The following is a 27,699-nucleotide window of genomic DNA, read 5'->3' as shown; positions in this document are numbered from 1 at the left end:
TTTGGGAGGATGCAGGAGATACTTTAAGTTGCTTGAAAATGTTCTTTGTACGAAAAGTGACATGATGGTCTAGAGTATTTGAAAAATTCCGGAACTTAGTGACCACTTTAAAAACATATTTGATTTCACAAGCCTAATACAGCTTCAAAGGGAAGATGATATGCTATTGTACATTATTTTTAAATAAGTCTACTAATCTCTTTTGCTGTAATATGTGTAGCTCAGTGTATGGAACTAGTCTGTTACGAGAAAAGCATGACTAACAAGACTTCTTCACAGGACTGAGTACAGGATTTGCCTACCTCATTTGACTGTATCAAGTAAAAAATATACATCAAACATTTTTAGAAATTCATACCTACTTTTTCTGCACTTGTCAAAAATTTAAAACTATTCTTTAGTAAAATCTAGCGTTAAAATATTCCTGAAAAATGATTTTGATTTTGTAGAAAACCTGAGTTATGTGATCCAGATAGATTGATTCATCATTATATAAAAAAGAAAGCAATTTGCGTATGTTTTAGACATGGTCAGTTTCACAAACAAACTGTATTTGGTAATGTTTATTCTCTGTCCTTTACTCCTTTTCCCTGTTTTATGTTTTATGCCACCCATATGGAATCTTAAATTAAACTATGTTGTACAATAATTATCACAAGGACTTATATCTGTTCTGGTTGTTGTTGTATAAAAAATAATATTAAAAATTAAAATTAAAAGAAATATACTACCCAGGTTTCAGAAACTTGTTTTTATTGCCGGTTTTATCCCACCTGTTACTCAGTTTGAAAGATTAGTTCTGTTTTATTACAGTTTTTTAAAAGAGCATAACAGGAACATTCTTTAAATTTTACTCACATTCTAGGTGTTGGGCTGTGACACTATTTTACTAAAATACAAGTATGTTATTCATGTTCATCAAGGTATTGCCTGGTATGATATCTCATTTTGGGTTCTCTGTTATCTCTAGATTTTGTAGATTCCTTTCTGTAAGGGTATGGAGATGTCTTTAGTTGTTCTTAGAAACCACAACAATCTTAAAGCAATTAAAATTGTCTTAATCTTTATATATATATTATCAAGTGCCAGTAACATTAGAAAGGTACAAACAAACAAGAAACTAAAGTTTGCCCTGTGTGGGTACCAAAGCACAGACATGTCTTGTCTCTGGGTCATAAGCACTTGGGGAGACAATGGAGCAATGACAGTACATCTCACACTCACAGACCCTAGGTACAGACTCATCAGCTGTCACAAGTTCTCTGTGGTGAGGGTTTTTTTCCACTTTCAGATGGCAGGGCTAGGCAAAGGAGATCTGCAGCATCCTAAACCTGAGGTTTGCTGCATCTCTACAGCAAACCAATATAAATAATAGAAAATTACAAGAAGAATTATGCAGTATGTAGTGGATGAGAAATTTCACCATCCTGTTCCCTGCATAATCACAGAACAAAACAGCATTCCTGCTGCCGACAGCCTACAGAAAGAGGACAAGTAGGTACCATCAGGCAGACATAGGAGAGTACAAAGAAAGAGATAGCAGACACCTTCTTCAGAATACATTTTGAAAGTTTTAAAAACAGATGTGAACATTCACTGACTTTACTGGCTTCAGTCACTCACAGGAATGTCAAAAGATATGTCACGGAAATAAAAAAGGCAGAATTTTTACCTTTTTTTTTTTTTAAAGCAATGTCAGTTCCTACTCTGTTGTTTATCCTGTTCTCCCCTTCAGTCTGGCATCATACTTCTGATGCAAGGGCTATAGCCATCATCATTCTCCCAGTGGATTTCTCATTATTAGTGGAAAAGTGTTGATGATCACTGGTCAGACCTGGCAAGTCTTGTTTTACATTATGTGTTTGTGTTTGAAAAGGCATAGAAATATTATAGCCAGGGTTGTGTGGCAGATGCTAGAAACTCAACTGCTTCACCTGAGACAGAGAACAGAGAATTGTAAAGGACTCTGCATGGTAAGGAAGGGACTTAAGACCATACACTGGAGCAGCAGTCCCCGTGCTTCCAAGTTTGCTGAGAGACGTATTTCTGTCTGCCACCTGAGCCCTGTAGTAGGATACCTCCTTTGGATTCACAAGAAAGATCTGCCACTCAGGGCTTAGTAGGTGACAGAAATTCACACACTGTCAATTATCACTCAGGAAGAAACACTATACAGTCCTGTTTCCTTTAGGCATGTTTTAAACTACAGACCTTTCAATTTGCATTTTTTTTTCTGTGGCAGTTATAACTTCCTCTGCTATATAATGGAAGTTAAGTTATGTATATTTAAATGTAGTGTGTGGTGTTTAGAGTGAAGGTCAGATAGCCTGCCAAATGCACAAGTTTCTGTTTATTCCATAGGTGATACATGCCAGGTCTGATATTCTACAGCACGGCACTGGCTGCTACCAAAAACAAGACACCAAAAAGAAAGAATTTTTCAGTTTATTATAAATATAAAGTTGAATTTTTTCTGTGTATTGTTTGTTCCAGAAGCCTCCACAGTATTTATTCTAATAGCCTCATTCTGTAGTCACTTTCGTGATCCTGCAGATTTTCAGTGAATCTGTCCTTGTGAGTAAGAGCTGAAAGATGAGACTGGCAGGATGGGAATAATTATTTTTTAAACGCTACTGTGCATCACTGTAACTAGCAAGCCACCTTTTACTTTAAAATTTAAGAAAATTTTATTTAGTCATTTCATCTTTTATTTAATTCAATAATTTTTCTTTCACTCTCTTTGAATCTTTAATTATCATTTTTTTCTGTATGTTTAATATTTTCCTTTCTTGTACAACGTTTTAGGGCTGTACAGTTATTTTTTAAAAAAGTAAACCTAGTGTGACCAATATAAGAGAGAACACAACCGAGTGGGAGTTATCTTTCTATTAATATAATGTTTCCTTTCACTTCATTGAATATTGACAAGCTCTTTCTCCCCCATTCTTACACACACAATACAACCACCAAAATAATCTCTGTTTTATTACAGTGCCTCATAACATGTTATACTAAAATGTCTAAGTCCATTTGGACTTTCATTTAGATATTTAGTCAGTTTCATTTTTTTTTCTTTTTTCTTTTTTTTTTTGTGTGTGTGTGTGTAAATGCTACCAAAATTTAAAATCTTCCAAATAAGTATTACAGCTATATCAGTGAAACAGTAGGATTTCTGAAAACAAGAAGTACATCAATAGAATTTAAAACTTTGCCTTTCATAATGCAAATCTGCTAATTTTGAATATCAGAGTCATTAATGTTCTGTCTAAAAAACACTCTAAAGTGCAAAACTTAAATTCACACGATGAAGACTGGGGAGACAAAAAAGGTTCGGATGTGCTAATGACAGAACCAGCACTCTGCAGCTGCCTCTACTCTGCCAGGTGGTGACAGGACAACCCTCCAGATACCTCTGCTCTTAGCTCTTGATAGATAGTCCAACTCACTTGTTATACACTAATTGCCTGGCTGCCAAGGACATCCATTGAAATGCAGCACATTTCAGGCAGTGATAGACTTCTCTAGCAGGAAGAAAGGAAAGCCTTGAGCCTTGCCTGTACTGCGTTATAGCTCATAAGTGAGAACGTGTTCTCATTTCTCCATATCACACTAAAAACTGCAAAGATGATTCTAGATAAGACAGCACTCTTCATTTTCTTTCATCTAGTGTTCATGTTGCTTCCTGAATACCATATTTGGGTTGAGAAAAGAGCATACTTACACGTTTCTAAAATCACGAAACACAGACACATCATTCATTCTAAAAACACTAGCAGGTATGATATGTCAGACAAGTTGATTTGATCTTTAGGAAATAGTTTAGTATCTAAAATTCCGTGTGCCATATACAAAGAAATAGTGCCAGCAGGATATTGAAAACCACAGAGAGCTCTGCAGGAAACATTAGGAAAGAACAGGGAAACTAAATGAACACCCAGGGAAAATAGATACTCTAAAATTGGATCCCTGCTGCATCAACCTTTGTGGATGATATTGCCAATTTGGGAAACTGTAGATTTCAGGGGCTTTGGTAACCAGAAGTTATACGGAATATTTCTGAAGTCTCTGTTTTTGCATTGGAAACTGCAACACTTTTAACTATAATAAAAATGACTCTATCTTTGAAGTATCCAACAAAATTGTTGTCTCTAACAGCATTATCTTTTTGGATTCACAGTAAAAGTGTTCAAAGTTGAAACAGTGCAGAAACCGTTTGTCAGCTAGGACTGAGGATTAATCAACACAATTTTCTTAGCATATAGAATTAAACAGTGTATCTGTTACACGTATTTCCTTACAGAATAAAAGGAAGAGAGGATAAAATCCACACAAACATAAATTAGAAAAGAGTTATGTAGGGAAAAATAATTATTGAGTTTTAGTACTCTGGTTTCTTTCAACGTAAGACACTAAGTAACATCCTACTTTCCATGATTGATGAAAACATAACTTTGATAAGCTTTTCAGGAATCAAGCTGAAACTTCGAAAGCAGACCTTCAAAACTTCCATCTTTCTGAAGAAATTCTATTCGCTAAGGGATATTTGAAAATGGTGACTGGAGAGTGTTCAGCTGCAAAAATCCCTTTCTACCCATTAGTTTCAAGTTCCCATAACAAAGAAAAATGAAAACTCTGTTTAAACAACTATTGAGAACTGTGAAGTACTCAGTCTTCTATCAAATGCTGGCTTCACAGAGTGTGACAGTTGTCTAGAGGGAATCTTATTCTAGAAACAACATAGTTAATTTTTATCTTAAAGTACTGAGATTATTTTTCCATCTTTTTTAAATGCCTTATTTTATCATACTATTTAGTAAGCCTATTGAACAACTAATGTCAAATCACACACACACATGAGCTCACAGGGACCTGTACTTCTAGGATAAGCAGCCACTGCATTTTACAGGAATCTGGTTTCAGAAATCAGGCACAGCACACTGATTGATTTGCACTCAAAAGTAATTGTTCTGAAAAGCTATGAAACCTTGACTTTAACAAGATATAGATGAGAACAGTTTCTAAAATGTGCGTACTTGACATAAAACAGCCCCAACCCTCAACATGCATAGTAAAAGAAATATCATTTTTCCAAAATGTAAACAATTGGGATATATTTACCAGGGTCAGAAAACTTGGGTGCTAATCAATTTGGATTAATGACATACAAATAATGAGTTGCGCTTAAATCAACTATGTTGTCAAAACATTGTTCTTTTAATCCCTGGTAAATGATGAGGTTTATAAAAGCAGAATTTTGTAAATAGTTGAAGATTACTTAAACACATGTGGAAAGCAGATTATGTGTGAATCCACTGCTGCTAAAATAAACTATACGTCTGTCAAGAGTATTTGTACTTCACCATTTCATAAATCCACAACTAGCTGTATATACATCTTTACTATAATCCAACTTTATTTTATGTCTAGACTTTTCACATTAAAAAATACCATACCTGAACTCAGTTTTAAGGTCCTTTCTGTGCATCTGATCAAAATATGTTAGATTTTAAAACAAAACAAACAGCCTGGTTTTACCCCTTTCCAAAGCATCCTATGTTGGAAATATTGGAAGAGCTGTCTTTAACATTTTTACATAGGTACTTTGTTAACATGCTTTTATCTTACTTGGAGCTGGATGGTACATCTGCTTGAATTTAAATAAAAAAAAATAATTAATTAAGAACAAGGTGCAAAAATCCTATTGCTTCCCTACAAAATCTATTTCCAAGCTAGAAGAAAACACAAATTTCCAATAAATGATTTTTAAAATCATATGTTTTTTCCTTTTTGTTTTATGACAGGTGAGTTTCTTCTTGATATTGAACTGTTGATAAACTTTTGTGATACAAGGCGAATGGCTATGAACTCCATCTTTAGATACCTTTTAAACTACAAGTGCACCAAATGCAGTATTTCTAAATACTTATGACATGAATTAAAGTGGAATTAACATTTAACACTGTAATTCAGCAACCAGTGTTCAACAGCTGACTCTCCTCCCTCAACCTCCCCATCCACAAGCATATTCACCTCTCAGAAAGAGCTCCAGGGATCACATTGTGGTCACTCAGAGAAGCAGCAGATGACAGCTAGGTGCTGACATGTCTGAGAGGTTTTCCACTGAGCACACCTAGCAGAGCCACTCCATTTCTGATTAACCAATGTCAGACAGAGCCACAAGTAGGAATAAAACAAAAGAGGAAAATAAGACATTATGCTGTTAGGGCATTAGTCATGCCCACAAAGAGCATAAAAATCTTAGTACAGTGAAAGCAATGAGGCACTGAAGAGCAGGGCTAGCTACAAGATGATGTGCAGTGGCTGTTTTAAATGTGAGTGTACTAATTCCATGTAATATGTGAGTTTTTTGTCAATCAACGTCCAGAAGGCAAGCTCTGCTCTCTGCACTTCCTTACACCCTAATAGCTCTGTCTTTGTCAAAATTTGTATTACTTAATGATTCTTTACTCTTTGTTGCCAGTAGTTTCTAAATAATATCAACAAGACAGACATGGACAAATCAACTTCCCAAAAACCATTTATACATATATATATATACATGTATTCTTGACGGAGCTCTGAAATGAAGACGCTGACCTTAAACAGTAAAATATTCTGTTCTTGGCATCTCTTTCTGTTCTCTCCCGGTCAACTTTATGGATTGCCTACTGCAGCACTCAGACTTCACTGCCTTCATTGCCAGATCATCATCATACAAATCTTCTGTATGACAACCAATAAAAACAGAATTTATGTGATGGTAAACAGTCCTGTGTCTGCTATTGGACAGTAATTGCAGTGCTGTGGGTAATGTGGGGGTGGCAATATGAGAAAAAGATGTGTTATCACTGATCGGTTTTCAAAGGTACAGAATGCAGGTACTATTCAGTGACTTGGCAAAGAGGTCTCCTCATTCTGAGTCTCAAATTGAATTCGATAACACACACACAAGGAAACCAAAAGACTTCATAACCTCCTTGCTGGTGGTTGTTTTTGTTTTCAGGATAGTTTTAGCGAACAAGACACGTTGCTGACAGAGTTGGCTGTACAATGAATACCCTCTTTTTCAGTTTGCAAAAAGAAAACTATTTATTTGAGATCACAGGAGGAACATATATAACAATAATAATTATAGAAGAGTGTAATAAGGTGAATAGCCACTACTATTTCTGAGAACAGCTGCTCTAATTTCCGCTAGCAAAGAAACTTGGATAGATTCATTGACTGGGAAAACTGATAAAATATTTAGTTTCAATCCTTATATGTTTATCATTTTGCTACATCGTACGCTGTATTTTGTACACGTAGGTCTCAGATACTTATAAGGTACCTGAAGGACCACACCTGCGATCTATATTCTCCATATAACAGTCTAAAAATTCACCATTATGAGATTGTGGAGTTACACCCTAGAAACTCTTCTGATCTACAAAAGTATGCACATAGTTTTGCTTATGGGGGCATTTCCTGTGCTTGCATTTACATTGGTGAATCGCATCACTGTGGTCTGTCATTATCAAAACTGAGGGAACACTTTGAAAAAAATACAGAAATGCTTGTCTATGTGAAAGTAAGTTAAACTTCATGCTTGTACTGCATTTTTATGCTCACTTTTTACAGATATTTAAGCTAACAAAGTGCCTAGCAAAATGTCACTAATTTTGAAGAACTCTTTTGAATAGTTTCTACACATTGCAGTGGGTCCAAATCCATTAAATCTGGAATGTTTCACATTTTCAAAACCTGAGCAACAACTACTCTGACTGTTCAGCAGTGCTTCCCAGCACTTGGAACACATATTTCCTCAGAAGTAATCAACTCCCTTGTGCTTAATTGTCACTCCTCAGCTCCTCATAGCAGAACCACCTCAAGACAGCTTCTTCCCCCAAACTACAAGGAAGATGCAGCTTTGCAGCAGCAGCAGAGCAGATGGCTTCCCATGGGGAGAGGAGAGCTGTTGGACTGGGTGGTAAGGGGCCTGTGGTACATTTTTGGAAGCTGCTTTGGTTTTCTCTCCTTTTAAGATCTTTTTTACCCTTTGGATTCTACTTCTTCACCTCACCAGCCCAACCCACTTCTTATTTTTATTCTCCATATGCAAATGAGTATTTCTTCACTCTTCCCATACTTACCTATTTCTACTCCACTAGAAGCAAGGTAATTTCAATCAGACTTGGGAGGAGGGGGTTGTTCGTTGTCTTTTAAGTCATAAAATCTTCATTACACTAATATGACTGCATCTGCATTAGGATACTTGCACTGGTCTAACCTACTGATGTAGCAGAAGACTGTTCCTTTCCTTTTTGCACAGGCAGAAAACCCACAAAAACTGCAGTGAGAAAATATTTTTCAAAGAATCACAGAATGACAGAACAGTTGAGGCTGGCAGGGACCTCTGGAGGTCATTGGGTCCAACCACCCTGCTTAGCCAGGGCCACCTAGAGAAGGCTGCCCAGGCCCACAACCAAGTGGCATTTGAACATTTCCAGGGAGGAAGACCCCACCACCTCTCTGGGCAACCTGTTCCACTGCTCCATCACCATCCATCATCACCATGCTCCATCACAGTAAAGTGCTTTCTGATGTTTGGATGGAACCTCCTGTGTTCCAGTTTGTGCCCATTGCTTCCTAGAATATTTGAGATTTTAGATGTTGTGTCCATAGAGATTAATAGAAATTTAATCTATATGTTCTTTCCTTTGCTAATTGCAGTTAATATGTTTATTAAGAAGCTGGCTAGGCTTATTACAGGGAATGACATCTTAGAGGACATATTGCTTGGGTTGCAATGCACTCAAAGAGTGTAGGAAGCCTGAAGCACCTTAGTTCATGGTCCGTTTTGACAGGAAGAAAGGAAGAATAAAGCACCTGGAAGCCTGAGGAAAGAAGAAGGAGGTTATGCTTTAAGTGACAAATAACCACTTTCTGTCCCCCCTTTCCCTCAGTTTGCTCTTGTTCTGGTTGCAGTTCAGCCATCCCAGGCTGCTCATGTTCTCTGCCCCATTCTGCAGTGAGCCCTTCACCTGTGTAAAGTTATGAGCATTTTTTCCTCAACTTTTAATTTTATATTTAAATATTCATTCTTACAAAAAGCAGCTCCATGTGCCTACTAGAACTTCTTCTGTCTTTTGGTAGGATTGCCACAAATAATTATTCTTTGATTTACTTCTCTCTCACTACTTAACTTCTGAATCTCTTCCTGCCATCCTAACAACCCTGCAAGGTACAGGTCCCATATGTGCACTCATACTGATCCCAAAGATGCCTCAGGTCTGCTCCTCTCCCAGTCACAAGTTCTACCAGACACATTTAACTATGTCCTAAGCAAGATACAAGCTGAGTATATATTATAAGTGAAGATTGTGGGTTTTTTAATAATATATATATATATATATTCTACAGATATTGAGGTCAAATATCTCTTCTTTGTTTCTTTTTGCCTTTTCTCATACCCTTGCCTCACTTTTTCTACTCTTTTCACACTCTGAGTCAGGAAGGACAGCTTTGGAGGGGACACATTAGCACAGCATTTTTCTGGCAAAGTCAGCAGCTGTGTGTTCAGTTATTCAAAATCCTTTTTTTTTTAAAAAAAATAAGACATATTTCATGACAGCAACATAACCAGAAGGTCAAATCCTTTGATTTTAGAAAGGCACAGGCACATTCTGTGGCATAAAGCTCAAATTATCATAAATACTCACATCCGTAATGTAGAGAGGGCTTGGTTCTCCACAGTGTCTTCACTTCAATGGTTTTTATGATTTACACTGGGGTGGGGAGTTTTGGCTAACAGCAACTCCTGAGATTTTCTGAAAAATAAACACGTGAAAAATAAGCAATCATAGACATAATTATCTCAGATATTTCTAGAAATGGCAATAGAAAATAAAAGAAGGGATTTTGTTTGCTAATAGAGAGCTAGACCAGGAGTGTGCTAGAATTCCTCAGCCAGGATACATCCAAGTAACAAATTGCAGCATCAGGTAAGGTCACCTATGTTAGCTCCAAGGATGATAGCTGGAAGCTAGCAGCAGGGCAGCTGTATTAGCTAGGGTTCGCAAGGGCTAATGAGCTGTTCCTAGGGGCCAGGCCCCCCTGCCCAAGGCAAAGCTCAGTGCTGATGTGAGGCTGCATCTCCAGGACACCCAGCCAGCTCATTCAAGATGCTATTGTGGGGCACTGCACTGTGCTGCGTGGTTCTGCTTTTTGGTCTTCTTCTGCTTTGGAGAGCTAATAAAATGTGAAAGAGAGGCATTCAGCACACAGCAAACCATAATGACACGGTCAGTGTACCAGCCTGGTCCCACACACACCAGCCCACTTGCACTGTGGGACAAAGACACAAGTGCACCAGCTACAGCAGGGCCATTAGTATTTGACACTCACAATACACTGTAAGGAGTTGGATATATGCATTTGTAGAATGATCCAGAGTTTTAAAATACATGTTTGAATCTTTACTAAACTTTCTCTACAGAAGCTCTCAAAAGAAGTAATTTGGTTACAATCATTAGTAAAGAATACACATCTATTCAAACGTACTGAAGGCATTACAATCCTCTTTTATGTTGTAAAAAAATAAAAGGTAATTCAGGTCCAATCTTCCTTGCACTTATGTAAGTAGTGCTGACTTGTTAATCCTCACATTCACCTCAAAGATGAATGAATACAGGAGACCAAAAACTGTTTAGGGAGTTATTGACCCAACAGGCAAAAAAAAATAAAAATAAGAGACTAAAACGTAAAATATACTTGACAGACAGCAACAGTTTATTAATGTGTGAGCTATGATATACTTATTTTGTTATATGAAATTATACTTTTCACCCTCAGAAAAGGAACTTGAATTTTGAATATGTTAATTTAAAAATAAAATTAGCACTATTTTACTCCAATTTTTTCTTTGTCAAGGCAATATTTTTTCATATAGAAGATACTGAATTTTAATCCATACCTAACAGCTGAAATACAGACAAAAATCAATTCAAATATACCTTTTTAAGTCCCCAGCAGTACACTGTGTGGACTCAAAGAGCGCTTTTTCCCCTTTTTGACTCACATAAATAACTACCCACTCCCTGCAGTAAATTGAAATTTAAAATCTCAAATTTGCAGCTAATTCCTGACTGTACAGTGAAGAAAGAAAGAAAGAGAGAGAGAAAGAGAGAGAGAGAGAGAGAGAGAAAGGAAGAGAGAAAGAGAGACAGAGAGACAGAGAGACAGAGAGAAAGAGGAAGGGAGGAAGGGAGGAAGGGAGGAAGGGAGGAAGGGAGGAAGGGAGGGGAAGGGAGGGGAAGGGAGGGGAAGGGAAGTTGGGGAAGGGGAAGGGAATGATGGATTAAGACCACACACAAAAAAAGGTGATTCGGATATATCTGCACCTCATGACTATCTTCAGTTTCAATACAGACCCCCAAACCTTCCAAGTTTCATTGGAAGAGATCATGAACCTACATGAACTTTGTTTAAAATCTAGTCTGAATTTGTAATAAAATAATAAACCAAGTGAGTTTATGTTTTCATATTTTTATGAGTATTTCAGAGATCTGTAGTCTTCATTCAGCTTTTCCGTTGGTGTGAAGCTATGTCATAAACAACCCAGGGCCATGGTACAGGCCAGATAAATGCCTTACTCAGGTACGCTTCCATTATTTATGGCAGTGTGTTTCATAGTAAAAATAAACTTGCTCAGGCAAAACTGACTGGATATTCTTAGTTGGCATCTTTTGGCAGTGCTCAGAAAGCAGCAAGCATGCCTTAACATTAACTTTATTGTTTTATTTGCATTACAGTCATGTTTGTAAGTGCTTCCTGAAAGTTGCTTTAGTCTAAATAAAAATCTAGGATTTCACCTTTGCTATTTCTGCTGTTAATACACTGAATTAAAAACAAAACCAAACATAACTAAAGAAATTATGTGAGACTTAGCAAATGATTCCAGCATCAAGATTTTTTTTTTCAAAAAATGTGTTCAGTTTTTAAACAGAGGTGGGCTGAAACCAAAACACTACAAGAGAACATTTCAATGCCAAGTGGAGAGAAAGATGCATTTAAACACAGCCAAGTGCTCTCTTGCATACCTTTGTATGTAGTCCTCACCCATAAATGTGGAGAGACCTTCACTGAAGTCCAGAGTCATTTTACCACCTCACACTAGTTGAGGCTTGCTGGGAAGTTTCCCATTTATGTTGGAGCCCATAACAGAGGGAAATTCTACACACTTTGAGAAATGCAGCCCAGTATGTTTGTTCCCCTGCTATCTAATGGAATTATTTTTAAACATGTATGTGTACTCATATACAGATGTATAAGTATATAAATATATATGCATAGCTTTGTTTCCTTCATGTAAGTTATGACACCTACAAAAGAATTACATAAAACACCGTAAATTACAGCTAATGTACAGGTGTGTTTGATTCCTTTTTACCGTGAAGATGAAAAGCAGCATCAAGGACACAATTATGCTCTGTCATAGCCAAGAAATTTTCAGCCATAGGAAAATTCCACAGCTTAACCTTTTGTGTGGAAGGGGTTCCATTAGAAGAACGAGGTAATAGTGTCTGATTCACTTCTAAATGAATCATTTAATTATACCACCAGCATCAAGGAAAAAGAATGGACTAGGACTTTAGGATTGTCTTGGCCATTGGATGCACTCTAAAAGCATCTAAAATTAGTCACTTGAGAACAGTAAAAAAGAGAGAGAGAGAGAGAGAGATTTTTATTATAGCATTCTGAAGAGAGTGGCACCACTGCCTTTATATGAAGCTATGAAGAGCAAGTCCACACTCCGATTTCTGATTTAGATACAGCAACATCCCTCCCAAATACAAAGAGGAGGAAGGGAATAAGGCCTGCTCCTCATGCCCCACACTGAACTACAAGCTTTTTAGTAGTGCTTTTTAGTGTTTCAGATTTTCACAACAGACACACACACAGACAAAAGAAAATAATAAGACTGAAAATCAATAAAACTGAATGAAATACTTGCCTGCAGGAAAGCACAAATCCTTCAAAGATAAAGGCTTAGATCTGTAGTCCACATATGAGCACAACATATATTGAAGCAAACAAGTGCAGTGCTACTGTATGAAGTGAAGAAGTAGAACATAAAAAGGAAAAAAGAGAGAAAAAAAAAACTAACTTCATGCTAATTTGTATGTATAGCATACAATCTTACCAATTATTATCTAAGAGGGAGGGCAAAATGCAAGATCCTGAACCTGAGGACATCCACCAAAAACACACCAGAAGCTCTGTGCAGATTTTGTGTCAAATACCCATCCTGTTTCAAAGATTTTAATGCTCCCAGATACGTAGAGCATGTGGGTGGCACCTGGATAATTACCACACTCCTAGCCTGGCAGCAGGGAAAGGGCAAGCTCCCCCATGACTGACACATTTAGCCATGTCAGGGACACTAAACATCCATATGTTCCCCAGGAGGAAGAGGAACAAATGCAAAGACCTGATTCTGTCTGCAAATCCCACCTAATTCTTAAATGTAGTACTTCAGTTTAGCAATCTTTCCATCCACAATAATATTTCAGAAGAGCAAATGTGTTAGTTATGATAATCTCATTCTACCATTTTAAGTCACATGTTGTTTGTGTGGGTGGTTATAAGTCTGCACACTTGTATGCAAACAAATGGAAGAAAAGCCTGAACGCCTGCCAAACCAAAAAGGAAATAAACAGCAGGGAATTAAATTTTTTTTTTCAGACTTCTAAGAAACAATTACAAGGAAGAAAGAGTAAAACCTGAAAGTACAAGAAAGTACTTAGCAATAACTGAGGCTCCTTGGGACCTGGATCATGTTAAGGATCTGTTCAGGTGTATCCAACCCCAATGTATTATTGAAATCCATAAATTTTTAAGGCCAGGCGGGATCATTAGTTATGATCATCTGTTTTCATCTACCACAGGCTATAAAGAGGCCTGAATAAAACCTAGTACCTAGTGAAACAGGAGAGGATATTTTAGGACACTGTCAATTTTCACATGTAACCTTTAGTTCTTCTTGTTCTTGGGGAAACTGTGCCAGCTGTGTATCACAGTATCACAGATTTCTAGGTTGGAAGAGACCTCAAGATCATCGAGTCCAACCTCCGACCTAACACTAAGTACTCCACTAAACCATATCGCTAAGCTCTACATCTAAACGTCTTTTAAAGACCTCCAGGGATGGTGACTCCACCACCTCCCTGGGCAGCCCGTTCCAATGCTTAATAACCCTTTCGGTAAAGAAATACTTCCTAACATCCAACCTAAAACTCCCCTGTCGCAACTTTCGCCCATTCCCCCTCGTCCTGTCACCAGGCACGTAGGAGAACAGACCAACCCCCACCTCTTTACAGCCTCCTTTAAGGTAACTGTAGAGAGCGATAAGGTCGCCCCTGAGCCTCCTCTTCTCCAGGCTGAACAAGCCCAGCTCCCTCAGCCGCTCCTCGTAAGATTTGTTCTCCAGACCCCTCACCAGCTTGGTCGCCCTTCTCTGGACTCATTCGAGCACGTCCATGTCCTTCTTGTAGCGAGGGGCCCAAAACTGAACACAGTACTCAAGGTGCGGCCTCACCAGAGCCGAGTACAGGGGCACAATCACTTCCCTAGACCTGCTGGCCACACTGCTTCTTATGCAAGCCAGGATGCTGTTGGCCTTCTTGGCCACCTGGGCACACTGCTGGCTCATATTCAGCCGACTATCAACCAACACTCCCAGGTCCTTCTCAGCCAGGCAGCTTTCCAGCCACTCATCTCCCAGCCTGTAGCTCTGCTTGGGGTTGTTGCGCCCCAGGTGCAGGACCCGGCACTTGGCCTTGTTGAACTTCATACAGTTGACCTCAGCCCATCGCTCCAGCCTATCCAGATCCTCCTGCAGAGCCTTCCTGCCCTCGAGCAGATCGACACACGCACTTAGCTTGGTGTCATCTGCAAACTTACTGAGGGTGCACTGGACGCCCTCATCCAGATCATCAATAAAGATATTAAAGAGGACCGGCCCCAGTACCGAGCCCTGGGGGACTCCACTAGTGACCGGCCTCCAACCAGATTTGACTCCATTCACCACAACTCTCTGGGCCCGGCCATCCAGCCAGTTTCTAACCCAGCGAAGCGTACGCCAGTCCAAGCCCCAAGCAGCCAGTTTCTTGAGGAGAATGTTGTGGGGAACGGTGTCAAAAGCCTTACTGAAGTCAAGGTAGACCACATCCACAGCCTTTCCCTCATCCACCAAGCGCGTCACTTGGTCATAGAAGGAGATCAGGTTCGTCAAGCAGGACCTGCCTTTCATAAACCCATGCTGACTGGGCCTGATCGCCTGCTTGCCCTGCAAGTGCCGCGTGATGACCCTCAAGATAATCTGCTCCATGAGCTTTCCTGGCACTGAGGTCAAACTGACAGGCCTATAGTTCCCCGGGTCTGCCCTGCGGCCCTTCTTATAGATGGGCGTCACATTGGCTAGCCGCCAGTCAACTGGGACCTCCCCCGATAGCCAGGACTGCCAATAAATGATGGAAAGTGGCTCGGCCAGCTCCTCCGCCAGTTCTTTCAGTACCCTCGGGTGCATCCCATCCGGCCCCATCGACTTGCGCACATCCAAGCTCCGTAGCAGGTCGCCAACCATTTCCTCATGGATAGCGAAGGCCACATCCTGCTCCCCATCCCCTTCCACCACCTCAGGGCACTGGGTATCCAGAGAACAACCGGTATTGCCGCTAAAGACTGAGGCAAAGGCGGCATTAAGCACCTCAGCTTTTTCCTCTTCCTTAGTAACTAGGTTTCCCCTCGCATCCAGTAAAGGATGGAGATTCTCCTTAGTCCTCCGTTTCGCGTTGATATATTTGTAAAAGGATTTTTTGTTGTCTTTAACGGCAGTAGCCAGGTTGAGCTCCAGATGAGCTTTGGCCTTTCTAATTTTCTCCCTGCACAGCCTCGCTACATCCTTGTAGTCCTCCTCAGTGGCCCGCCCTTTTTTCCAAAGATTATAAACCCTCTTTTTTCTGCTAAGCACAAGCCGCAACTCTGTTGAGCCAGGCCAGTCTTCTTCCATGCCGGCTCGTCTTTGGACACGTGGGGACGGACCGCTCCTGTGCCATCACGATTTCCTTCTTGAGGAGCACCCAGCCTTCCTGGACTCCTCTGCCCTTCAGAACCGCCTCCCAAGGGACTCAGCCAACCAGCGTCCTGAGCAGCTCAAAGTCAGCCCTCCGGAAGTCCAAGAGTAGTATAGTATATAGTATCCTCCAGTATACGGTATACAGTAGTATAGTATATAGTATCCTCCTATACACATTTTGACTATATTCATCATATGACTCATATGAGTAATTCTCTCCCTTGCAGAGTACTTGAAGAGAAAGAGAACATTTAGATGGAATTTCAGCTGAGATCAGGGTCTCTTCACTGAGAGACCCTGAGGTAAATTGTATCCTGTGCCAACGCATATTCACATTAAAAGGAGAAATCCACAGGGAACTCAACAAAGGTGTTCTTTGGCCATTACAGAATCTTGTACATATCTAAACGCAAGATCAAAAAAAAAAAAAAAAAAAAGAAATTCAACAAGGAAAAAAGAAAAAAAAAAATCCACCTCCTGGAACTGAAGAACCAGCAATTGAGACCACTGTGCAATGAGCAGCCCAGCTGAGCCTGTAGCAGAGTTTGGTGCTTCTATAGATAGGCCTGGTATTATCCTATCCACAGCCTCTTTCCCCTGCATGCTGTTTGTTGGCTCCCTGGTCTAGGTTCTCACCAAGTTTGAAATCATCAACTTCATTCACCAGCCTCTTCTGTCATTAGCAGGAAAACAGAGAGGGAATTATCATACTACCTGTTGACTCTCCTGTGTTGCATGTATAAGTAATGAATGAGTTTATTATAATAGCAAAACTCGGCAGTGAACTAACATCCAAAGATGTGGAAAATTGTATTTAGCTGGGATAAACAACAAACCTCAACAGTTTATTTCTTCATTTCAGTGCTGAACCCCTCCTCCTTGCTTGGCAATAGAGCTTTTCTGATCTCTATTAATGCAGAAAATAACCATCATGGACTTATCAAATGTATGATTCAGCAACAGAAATGAAAAAGCTCAGTTATACAGTAGAGACTCAAGATATCTCAGGCTGGACTGACAAAGTAGAAAAGAGGGCTGAAGTTTTCTCATAAGCAAGGATAAAATCAAAGACATTCGTGTCTGCTGAGTCCTGTTTTCATTCTGACTATACTGAGAAGCAGTAATCAGTATTAGTCAGGCAATAGGATACAGTAATCCCTCTGAGGGGCTGTGTAGCAACTGTTTCAGGAATTTGCACTTTACCTCAAACCCCCACTCAGGGGTTTACCTCACATTGGCAATAAGCACTCTGACTTTCTGTTCAAGAAAAGTATTTCATCAGGGAATAGCAACCCCTACATGAACGTTTTTTGTATACACATATAATAGGCCAAATTTCTGTCTCTTGTCTGAGAACAGACGTTATCCCACTGTATCTAGAGAAGAGAGAGAGAAAGAGAGAGAGAGAGAGAAGAAGCAAAAAGTGACAAGAAGCCACAATAATTTCCCCTAATTTGAAAGGTTGTTCTTTCACCTCTGCAAATAGCTCCATTTTTGTCAGCCTACTGTTACTACTCTGTGTTCTGCATGTATCACACCAGGATTTTAAATACCCAGTACTGTATTTTTGAAATGTCTTGAATCGCATGAATATTTTCACTGAAAATCATGTTTAAAAACTGAGCTACCACTACGTTAACTTTCTGAAGCTTGGCATGGAAAGACTTCAAAAAAAACATTTATTCTGAAATTTAAGATAACAAATAAAAAATAGAACAAGGAATTACCAGAATCTGAGCCCCAAATTACTCTGTTCTATTTTATCATGTATTTCATCATTAGTTTTTCCCTTCTGTTAATGTTATCTAAAGTTTTTCTCTGGTTATTACTGAAAAAGTCCCATCTTAATTTCCAGACACACACACAGATAAATAAATAAATAAAAATCAAGACTATACACAGTTAAGAGCTACTGAAACTGAGAATATAAAAATTCAAACTCTCCTAAAGCTCCTAATATTAGAGTAAATGTATGCTTAATAAAGAGAAATTGCAAGCAAGTAAAATACTGCTTCTCTTTCTCATAAGGGTGTGGTGAAAATTAATTCTTATGCAGAAAGTGCTTTAAGATCTTTGCATGAAAGGCATTATTTTGGTTAATAGCAAAGTATTATTATTAAGTGTTATTAAAATAAATTGGAAGTAGTGAACATCATAAATGCTTCCCTGTAGGTTAAATCTGAGAACTGGTCTCTGTTGCATTGTATCTTAGGTTTAACCTTTACAGCATCGCCATCATATGCATCTCATTTACACTGCAGAGATAAGGCTCCCCTGGGCCACCAGCCTCCCCCAGCCATGGCCTAAACAGCTAGTTGACAGCCCAAATGCTATAACTGCTATGAAATTTTGTAATGTAATTTTGAAATTACCTTATAGAAGGTAACAAACAGAAGGAAACAAAGAATGATTTCATATCACAATTTGTCTTTTTGTTAAAATGTGTTTTGTTGTAAGGATTCACAATTTTAAGTAAATAACTGTGTGGAAATGCAAACCTCTTAAATTTGAAGGACATACCTTTACGTTATAGCTGTAATCATGACCCTCAAATCTATATCTACCCTTAGAAAAACTCCAAGCCTTAGAAGGTTTTGCTGAAAGGTGATGAAACGAAGGAGCAGACTTATCAGGTTTCTCTCTGTTTCTTGCTATTGTTTTTAATGCTTTTAACTGAGTCTGTTAAAATGCCAGCCCTGGAAATGGTTGTTCTCTGTGTAACCACGAAACAAATATATCACAAAACACCATCAGTGTATACTTGCTAAACTTTCAGTAGGGTCATCCAGCAGAGGCCTGACAGGATTGTACTGCTCATGAATTTCCTGTGTCAAAAAACAGGCTGTATAAGGACATAGGTGAATATATCAATCAGCATATTGATATCCAGCTGAATTATGGGCTCTCAGAAGTGAGGAATGTAAATACTAGGCAATAGTAAAAAAGTCTGCTTAGAAAGTTATTAACTGGGATTGGAAATAGAAAAGAGAATTCAGCTGAGAAGAAGCAAGACAAAAATGATAGAGTAGGCACTTCAGCTATTAACTATGACATTTTCTGGTTTTGATTAAGATGTCAAAAACAGAGAGGGGGATATTTAGTTTATAAAATTGTTATTATTGACATATAAAAATTATAAAGATTTTTAAAGTATGTAAAATTGCCAATAAAAAAAAATTCATTTTGTATTGTTCTCATAAGGGTTATTTAGAAAGGTACCTTGGCACAGGAAAAACTGTGTATCCTCTTGTGAACACCTGTGAACTGTTGAGTTTAATTGGGCAACAGCTGGTGCTGATTGTGGATTTTCTTGCTGTATCTCATTACTGGTTTCCCCTTTGCTCTTTCCTGATTCAGTGTTGCTGGTGTGTGCTGTTTAAAGGACCCTTGCAGAAATAGTTAAAGATAGTTAAAGAGTGGTTGAAAATGTTTCTGTGTACATCTGTGTACTAGTGAGCTTACTCAGAGTACAGCAGATGTGTGATGTATGTGGGTGGTGTTCTGGGGGGATATCGCGTGTTGGCTGGCAGTCCTCACAGTGTCTTTCATTCTCCATCTAGGCATCAAGTTCTTCTGCAGAGGTTAGGAGAAGCTGTGATTTAAAGCTATTTATGGGCTAAAAAGCTCAAAAAAAAAAAAATCACCCATAAAAACCTTTTCATTTCACAGTAGAATATATTCCTTGCTTCCCACTTCAATAAAATTATAAAGAAGTAATCATGTATGTCCTACTGTATTACCTTGCTCTCAGGGCAAAGCTGCTGATCCTAAGAGCCAAATTACCATCTTTTGCAACATTTAGGAGAATTAGGAGTTCAGAGAGAAGACATTTTGAGTGCTGACCTTGCCAAAAGCAGAGGAGCTCACAGTGCACAAAGTAGAAAAGTAAATGGGAGATGAAAAATGAGTTTTTTCTGGAAAAGAGTAGTGAAAGAAAGAGAAGGAAAAAGCCTTCTGCAGTGAAATTATCAGCTGAATGCCTATTGCAAAATAAGAACATAATTCTGAGAATGACTGAAATTGGTAACAGAAGAAGAGCTCTAAATATGCATTTGGAAGAACAGCTACTTACCACTGAACTGAGTGAAATCAGAACAAGATTGAGACTATGCACTTTTCAAAATGGAAATACCCACCTATTTACCTGATACATAAATTCATCCATAGAGAGAAAATGGGATTAAAATTAATGATCATGCCAAAATTAGGCTCTTCATCTAGTGCTGTTAAAAAAAATTAAAAATAAAATAAAATAAAATAAAATAAAAAAATAAAATAAAATAAAATAAAATAAAATAAAATAAAATAAAATAAAATAAAATAAAATAAAATAAAATAAAATAAAAAAGCACCCAAACCTCCGATACAGTGCTCTGAAATTGCTATTAAATGAGCACTCACTTTAGTATGGGCAGATGGTAAGTTTAGATATAGGTCATTGTAGCTAACTTTAATACTACTGATATTCAATTGATATTTATCAATTTATTTTTAGAAAACTTTCAATTTGTGTAACACTACCATATATTATGAACATAATACATTGATATTTTCACCATCCAATGTAAATTAATCTACAATATCATGGCCACAAGAAATGATTAAATATTTTGTTTCTCTAACACTCTTTTGATTTCCCAATGGCTTTATCATTAAGGTCCTTTTAATTTTATTCTCTTTATTAAGAACAGGAAAAAAAAAAACAGGCAACAAAGAAGACAGTAATGCTGCGTGCAGCAAGTGAAAATAGGTTTTAATAACATAAATACCACTTTGAGGAATACTTTCTACTTTATCGATAACTGAAGTGACATGATTTAATCCTTCTATACTGAGCCGATGAAATATCTCCCCAGGAGATATATGACAGATATATATTTGGAACTATTTTATTTTTGCATAGGGATAGAAGTATTAAATATATAAATATGCTCAGAAAAACTTATACCTGTGAAAGTACAAGATAATTATGAATATTTATAATCCTGAATAGTGAAGTGTTGGAGTTGTATTAATTTGTATTACCATTGATAGAGCTGGGCTTTAGATTTACCTTTTAGTATTCTTATAAATCTCATTAATAGAGGTCCCCTTAGCAATGTGCTTTTACTAATTCTGCAGCTGTAGCAATAGAAAGCATTAAGGTGTCCTGAGACAATTTTCAGCTAGAGTAGTATCACTGCATCTAACAATATACATTTATTGCAGCATACTGTTTTATGTCTTTATCTTTATTAATGCAGTATTAGCATTGTTATTACCCTCAGAAGAGAATTTCTGCATATACAGAATGCCTAAATAACAATGAAAGAATTTATTTACTAGTCTTTGTTAAGGTACAAACACTTTTGTAGTGGCTTAACAGAAGAAATGTATTCTGACTTAAAGATTACAATCTTTGTGCTGAATTAGATGAACATTAACATCAAGTTGACTGTCAGTATTGTGTTTCTGTTAACTCCAAAATCTGCAACTAATTTAGACTATACTATTTTGTTACTAGGATTTAGTTTGCCTGTTGGGCTACTGGAGCTTCCACCTCAGCACGAGGTGGCAGCTAGGTTCTGTGTTTGGAAAGAGGAGCTCACTGATCACCTCCTCACTTATTAGGTGGCTGTTCCCAAAAGAACCTGTGCACATGTCATTCCATCTCTATCAGATCCACCCATTCTCCTGAGTCAGATGCAATGGTATACCCACAACAACATCTCTGTGCCCTGCTAAGCGACTTCCTCGCAAGAGGAAATAAGACAAATCAGTTCACAAGGTATTGAAAGGTTCTGGTTAAGATGAAGACAGAACACAACATTCACTGAGACTCAGAAATCATCACTCTTTAAACTTTTTAAGCTCCAGGTAAACAATTCTGGAACTGCAGCATTTTTAAAAAAAAAAAAAAAAAATCTAGATACGCTTCCTGAAGTTCACCACAGTAAAATTAACATATCTTTCCTAAGCTTGGCTGCAAATAAGAGACATGCCCCTAAGCAGCATATAGCATTATCAAATAAAATCAGGTTATGGCAAGATACCCCAGTTTCATCATACATTTACCTGCATCTTACAGTTGCAATTTATATCAGAACCAATGCCATATTTCCAAAGGCTATAGATTTTTACATCAAAGGCTTGATTCTTGGCAGAAACAACTAGCCATTTAGAGGAATAATGGTACAAATGCAGAAATACTAGTTAGTTATGTTTAGAGAAAGAAAATGACAGTAATACCTGCCAGAAGCTTGACAAACAACTTGCACTTCCAAGACTGATCATACCACTCTTAGCCACTCAGAAAATATTTCAGAGGTTTTCTTTAGGGCCTGGTGAGCCATTATGAAATTCATCAACAGATTTTAATGTGAGATTAATGTAAAACACACACGTGCTAGTGACAACTTCCTGGATTCTTTATAATCAAAGGGCAAATAAGGAAATGACTGCAGAAAAGGAAGCAAAGAAACAAATAACTGTACGCTATGGGTAACCTTTAACCTATAATTATTATTCTGTATTCAAGTACATCAGTCAAGATCTAAGTGTCCTATCTCATATTTGTGAAATCAATGGAACCTACATAATGTGTCTAAAGTGAAATCTGGCCCAACTAATTTTAGGTACATATTTATACCAGAAAGAATCTATGTCCAGAAATAATCTAATTTTGTCTCCATGATGGGATAGACCAATTTAAAATTTCTGCCATCATCTTGTAGCTGTCTTTTTGCCTTGGGGAGTCTCCACCTCCAAGATAAGCAGAGACTGTGCGTATAATCCAGGTGAATAGTATTCACAGAAGTCTGAAAGCTGAGTCATCTCTTCCTGAGATGAGGAAATGCCACAAAGAAAGATGATCACTGAGCAAGCAAAGATAAAGACATGAAGCAGTTATCTTTCACATGCATACTCTCTAACAAGCAGAAAGATACATGTAAGTAATTCAGAAACCTGTTGGGCTGGATGGAAGGACACTCATGATTTTTCAGTATGTCAGCAGACATCTACAGAGGCAGGGAAGAGGGTCTACCAGAGACATACACTGAGGTCATGATTCTGGGCAAGTTGTATGATATCATGCCTAAATCCATTAGTCCTGCTCTTCACCAGGGTTAATTACCATTAATACAACTTTGCACAGATGGGGGCAACACTGTTTCCAGAAGTAGTATGAGTTTAGTCATGTTATCTCAGGTGTCACTGGACCAGGCTGCACTGTGAAGTCCAGGTATGTCCCAAGACTCTACAGACACTTTGTACCAGGTCCAGTGGATATTAAGACAGGTATGCTCAGTAGCTTAACAAATTTCTGTTTCAGAGGCGAGTGCTGAAAGATATCTCTAAGTCAGCAATCAAAGCCAATGTTTTGGAATAATTAAGAAAGGACTACAATGAGACAAGATGAAAAGGTCACCAGTGCTCAGGAATTCATCTCACAGGTTACTGTGCCTGTGCCACTGTTACTGTGGCAGTAAAACTGAAAAGTGTCAGCAACGTGAAAAATGATAAAGTATCCAACAATAAAAGGTGTCCTCAGACTCCACTGGTAAAGCTATAAACTGTAATTTCTCAGGCAGCTAATCTGTTAATATCAAGTACTCTTTCAATTACCTTGGCTATTAGGGTGTTTAATGTTCAAACTGAAAATAAGAGAAAAATCAGTATGACTGTATACACAGCTTCCTATTTAGATTCTTATACCATTGTCCATGCTATTGTTTAAACACCCCAAAACAAATTATCACCAAATTTACAGTAGTCCACAGTAGATATGTAAGTCTCTTCCCACTTCTCAAAGCAAGCTGGGGACAAATCAGATCATTTTCTTTTTTCTCCATTGCTATTCCATCTCTTTTCTTTTTCTTTTTGCCTTTTTCTCTTTGTCCTGGGTATATTTAGCAACAGCTTTGGAAAAGTGAAGTTGAAAAAGTGAGCTTTAGACTTTTTTCTGAAGGCAGTGAGATTTGTGGTCATTCTTCTTTCCTCCAATAATGAGATCCAAACCACTTGCCTTAGTGCCAAGAAAGCCCTGTCTCCAGCTCCTACAGCCTTCACCCTTGAGGCTGACAAGCTCATAGTTTCTGAGGGAACATGGTTGTCAAAGGAGATCATCAATACAAAGAGTGAGGTCCTCTCAGGGAAATCTTGAGCCATGTTCTTCAGTGGTCTCAAAGATTAATAATGAGACCTTGAGTTTGATCCAACATATTCATAATTTCATAATAAATTTATTAGATACATTAATTCATAAATTTTGTAGCTTCTGTCAGATAAAATCTGAAAATGGGCATACAAAATTGAGAAAGAAGAAAAAGTGTAGTGACTGCCACTGATTACACTTAACTCATTAGAATATTATTATTTAGTTTCTATTTTTTATCTCAGTCCAGGCTGTACTTGTCCATCACCAGTAAGCTAATTAATGTTTTCTCTATAGACAAAGTGGAAAAAAAATATGTGTGAACATTTTTTTTCCTAATTTTACATTTGTGGGAACTGACAGACAAGTCCCGACAAACAGGATTTATATATTACCTTTTTCCAACTGTTTGTCCTGCCACTCTGCAAGAGTTACCAGAAGCAAACATAAGCCAGATTCTCAGTAGCTGTGGCTTACATCTCAGCCTATCAGCTTAAACTGAAGTTGAAGGTGGTTTAGATTAGTACACCAGACTGTGAGGAGTGTCAGCAAAGAAGCTCAGCACAGACTTAGTCCTGCTGCCTCTCTTACAGGGCAGTAATACCAGCAGAGGGAAGTGAGTCTTGCATGCATGACCCACCAGGACTTATCTGTCAACTCTCTGAGTCACACAGTGAAGCAAAATCAAGCCGCAGTATATAAAACCAGGATTCCTCACATGCATGGTGAAGAACTTTTAGCTTAGAAATACCTGATCATTTCTACACAGATTGCCTCTCTCTTGAAGACAGGAGTTTTCGTGGGCCAACCAGATATAACTCCCTAGCCTCTAACAACTGTAATAATTTCATTCCTTAAAATGTTGTCAGTATCTGTCTTAAATATGGATATCTTGACTATTAGAGGCATTCTTAGCTCACTTGATCATATACAGCCCAAATTCTGAGCTTTCAGCTGCTTCTACAAAGCAGGCTCCTGGACTGACATTTATATTTGCATACTTTGGTGGATGTCTTTAATTTCTACCTCCTGTTTCATTGTGCCCGCTCTAATAAATACACATGTGGTATAGATTGTATTTCATAATACTGACTGATGGTTTTAGCTCTATTTGTGGTAAATCTCATAGGTCTGGTCACTAAAGTGAGTCATTTTTCAACATTTACTGCAATATTTCATCATCCTCCTGACTGAAATGGAAATTAAAATCTGTTGTATCACTTCCTTGTAAAATAGAAGAGCTAATTTCATGTGGGGAAATGTAATTCCAATTTATGCAATTATTAGTTATTTTATCACTTTACTATTTTTGTTTATTTCTTCCTGCTGTTTGGCCTACAATAGAATAGTTCAGCTACATTTCTACAAGCTGTTTTTATACTTCAATTCCTAACATGTTATTTCAAAGTAATAGATCAACTTATTTTAAAAATCCTTCCTTCCTTTCAATTTCATTTGAAAATATGACTTTTCTAAACCACTGTGGGAAGCCTCCATTGCCTTCACTGACAGCTGAATACAGCCCAGCAGTGAGGAGATAACAAGGAATAGTACCATGGATGCAAGGCTGTCTGATGTGTAGGATCATTGACATCCCTTACTCCCAGCGTGATGAATTGGGTTTACATGGCAAGGTTTTGGTAGCAAGGGGGATGCAGGGGTGGGTGGCCTCTGGGCCAGCTCCAGCAGGCTCCAAAAGGGACCGGCCACTGCCCAGAGCCATGCCAATGAGCAACACTTGTTGGGCCTCTGGGAGAGCAGATTGAAGAAAAGGAAAAAACTGCTGTGCAACAGCAACTGGGAGAGAGGAATGAGAAAATGAGAGAGAACCAGCCCTGCACACACCAATGTCAGAAGGACGGCAGGAGGTGCTCCAGGCAGGCAGCACAAGTTCCCCCGCGGCCTCTGGAGAGGCCCCTGGTGGAGCAGGCTGTCCCCCTGCAGCCCATGGGTCCCACACGGAGCAGATCTCCATGCTGCAGCCCATGGAGGAGCCCCCAGTGGAGCAGGTGGATGTGGCCTGGAGGAGGCTGCGGCCCATGGAGAGCCCCTGCAGGAGCAGGCCCTGGGCCGGAGCTGCAGCCTGTGGAGAGGAGCCCACGCAGGAGATGGTGAGCAACCTCCCTGTCCTTATCTCAACCCTTGAGCCCTTTCCATCGTATTTTCTCCCCCTTTTCTTCTTCTGAGGGGGAGTGAAAGAGCAGTTGTGGTGGAGTTCAGCTGCCCGGCAGGATAAAACCACCACACCTAACAGCAGAAAGCTCTCCAGGATAATTCTGGAAATTTGTCAGACACAGTGGTTTTTGCTGACTCGCTTGCTGGTAGCAGCTCCTTCATGATTTCTTTAATTTGGTCTCTTCCTGTTCCTTTCTGTGATGCTGTCGGCATTGATGTTTCTTGGCTATTTGTCAGCTTTGATGTTTTAAGGCGTGCAAAACCAACATGTCAGCAATGCCAAAAAATAATGATAATAAATTCCATCTGATTATAATTCAACAAGAGCTTGCACCAGCTTGACTGTCCTCTACCTTAAGGCTACCTGACAATACCATAAGGCCAAATTCAGAACTAGTGTGCAGAGTAACTGTAGTTCAAAGTCTTTGAGGCTGGGCTGATTAACCTCCCTGGAATTTCAGGGCGGTCTCCTGCCCTACAGTCCAAGCAGGGATGAACTTGGGTGGAACAGGTGACTGTATTCCCACTCTACTCCTTCTGTCGCCCTCCAGGGCTGTGAGTGGGAGGGGCAGAGAAGGCAGATGAGACAAGCACATGGCGCTGAGCTGGAAGTGCAGTAGAGCACACCATATCAGCTTTATCAGCCTGATTATATCTGGCCTTGTGAATACTCTTAGTGCCATATTATTCTTCCCTTAAGGCTTTTCTGCAATGGAATACCCCAAGAACAGGAACCCACAACCTAGATGGATTCTGGGACTGAACTGTGGATTTCTTTCCCTTCCCATTAAAGCTCTGCAGGCATCTATTTATATAGATTGTTTCTGACTGTACTCAGTACCCCCTCACACACACACCTTTTTTTTTTTTTTAAATCATCAAGATTAAATTCTTATTACCTCTACTATTTCCTAAAGTCACTCATTATAAAATAGCCTACATATAACCCTTGAACTTTAATTTAGAGTATCTGTCCTCTAGCTATTCTGGTATGGATTGACAACCATGCTGCTTACATCCAGTACACCCCACAGAAACACCCAATGGATTCGGCAGAGCTTTTAATGAAAGGGAAAGGGAAAACTGCCTGCCAGTTTCATGCAGATCAATATAACAGTGTAGGAAGCATTAATGGAAAATGGACAGATTAGTATAACATTTGATAAGAATGAAGCAGATTTAGTTTACAAAAATAAAAAAGAGCATATAGATAGATTTTATACTTCCACATTAATAGCAAGAAATATTGATGGTGGAAGCTTCTCAGAGCAAC

General features: G+C 38.7%; 1 long non-coding RNA gene across 2 annotated transcripts; it reads right to left on the bottom strand.

Annotated features, from left to right (window-relative positions):
- Positions 1 to 8,698: 8,698 nt before the first annotated feature.
- Positions 8,699 to 19,821, bottom strand: LOC308185107. 2 transcript variants are annotated; one of them, XR_013943120.1, is made up of 3 exons: positions 19,337 to 19,821; positions 9,702 to 9,809; positions 8,699 to 8,876 (listed from the first exon to the last, which is right to left on the bottom strand). It is a non-coding gene; the product is annotated as an uncharacterized lncRNA (long non-coding RNA). The 2 variants fall into 2 exon arrangements; XR_013943121.1 differs by lacking the exon at positions 19,337 to 19,821 and adding an exon at positions 18,638 to 18,870.
- Between the last annotated feature and the right edge of the window lie 7,878 nt (positions 19,822 to 27,699).

Source organism: Anser brachyrhynchus (assembly GCF_964034855.1).
Source record: "Anser brachyrhynchus genome assembly, chromosome: Z".
Taxonomy (NCBI): domain Eukaryota; kingdom Metazoa; phylum Chordata; class Aves; order Anseriformes; family Anatidae; genus Anser; species Anser brachyrhynchus.
The sequence above is the reverse complement of the archived record's forward strand: the minus strand, read 5'-3'. Positions and strand labels throughout refer to the sequence as shown.